This window comes from Corylus avellana, chromosome ca1 (assembly GCF_901000735.1).
Source record: "Corylus avellana chromosome ca1, CavTom2PMs-1.0".
Classification (NCBI taxonomy): domain Eukaryota; kingdom Viridiplantae; phylum Streptophyta; class Magnoliopsida; order Fagales; family Betulaceae; genus Corylus; species Corylus avellana.
Genome location: NC_081541.1, coordinates 45,574,900 through 45,577,072, shown reverse-complemented (window position 1 = coordinate 45,577,072; position 2,173 = coordinate 45,574,900).

The following is a 2,173-nucleotide window of genomic DNA, read 5'->3' as shown; positions in this document are numbered from 1 at the left end:
TTTTTCAAATAGGCTTTTTTAGTGTTAAAAATACTTTTAAGTTCTTCAAACACAATTCCAAACAGGTTCTAAACCGGAAAAAAAAAAATTTCCAAGAAAAATTTAGTCAATCTGTGATTATGATGCAATTGGACACGTAATTACGACCAAGTAGATCAAGGGTTTAGAGCCTATGACACGTCTACAACTTGATGATTTCTTATATTAATGAGCTTGTGGGTTGGTTCCACGCCATTATAAAGCGTGTAAAAGGGCCTCTTTTTTGGTCGGTCCAATGCCTCTTTTTCTACATACTTTGCTTGTGTTTGGTCACTGGCTTTTGTTAAATTAATTAAGATGGCCACTTTGAGTTTGGGCTGGTATCTCTCCTTTTCAATTGCTTTAAAGGCATATGAAAGTGATATCAATTGCTTTTGACAGTTTTAATCAAAGTTGTATAAATGGTTGGAGATATTTTCTTCGATTTCGTCTATAAAATTGTTACGTGTCTTTTAGCATATGAGAAGAGTACATAATTTTTTAATATAACTATTAAGAAAAGCGTGTACTTTTTTACATGCTCAAAATATACATGATAGTTCTTTATATTAGATTGAAGGAAATTTCTTCGATTCAATTTGAAGAAAAAAAATAGACTAGTAATGTTGAACTGAATCATATTGCGAACCAAAGAAATAGCATACTTTTTACGGGTTTTTTTTTTCTACCTTTTAACGGGGAGAACTTTGTATAATTCATTGAATAAGGAGGCATAAAACTACAGGCCTGGATTTGGATCGCTTGCAATGAGCTGCTTATATTTTATGGTACGTGCCTAAATTTAGATTAATTACAATGAACTATTTATATTGCATGCAATACGAGCAACTTTTTACGCCCAATCCCCGTCCTCTATTTGCAACCATGACATGCATCGACTTCTATTAGAAACTAAATAGAGAATATACATGTTGCATTATATTAGTATTAGAACACTGCAATTAAATGGGCTGGGCTAAAAATTGCATCAAGACGCTGACAGGCCACCGCTGTATTGCTTATCATAATGTTATTGGACAGAATGGCCCAACTTCATTAAGCTTCTTGGACCCTCATAGAAATGGATTTGCAAAGGTCTTATATACAAACTTACCTAATATCTTGTCCAAGTAATTGGGTGTGGGCTTGAGTCCAGCCACTGGACAGCCCATTGCCACCCCAATCATTTACATTATCCCAACCCATTTATCTTCTTTTCAATTTGTGAAATTATCCCCCAAAATTACTATTAAAGTTGCAATATCCTCAGTTTTCACAAAAAAAAAATACCCATGATAAAAAATAAATAAATAAAAATCTTATGGTAAATGTACTTTTTTCCATTATTTTCCAATGGTAGAGAATCTTGATTCCCTTTATATATATATATATATATATATATATGGTATCTCCATTCAACATTTGCCTTCAATTATCCATAACAGCAATATACTAAGATTAATAGATTATTAAAATATAATAATATTTTTCCTAAAAGGAAGATTAAGATACATTCCTTGCATGCTCTTCTCGGTCACCGCCCATCTTAGAGTTGGGTTATCATTGTTGGCCCATGCCTCAAGTAGTTTTTCCATTGTCTCACTCTCATCTTCTCCATTCTTCTTTTTTGTTCCTTTATTCAATCCCATGCTGCAGAATCAAACTCTTGGCGTCTTCCAGATTCTGTTAGAACAAACCATCCCAAGAAAAGGGCGTCATGCCTGCCCCTACATCTCAATCATTGCAATATTGCATCATAGTCCAAAATCAAAGTCAAAACTCTCCCATTTCTTTCTGTTAGAATATATTTAAAACTTTTTTGATAGGGGTGAAAACCTTGTTGCGGTTAGTGGTTATTGATTAAAACCGCTAACCGCAACTGGAGTCGCCGGTTGGCTAAAATATACAACCAGTTTTGGTAATCACCTAGTTACTGATTACGTAATGACCACCGGTTATCCGCACTGCTAACCAATTATTTGATCTATTTCCTAAAATGAAAAACGAGGACCTAATTATTTTGTGGAAAATGTTTGGGAAATTGGAGCTTTTGCTTGGATCCCTCTCCAACTCAAGTGATGGTCTACCTGAGTGCCACGTGACACGACATAAGTTTAAGACCTTGCATTAGATTGTTAAGATAGAAGCTCATTGT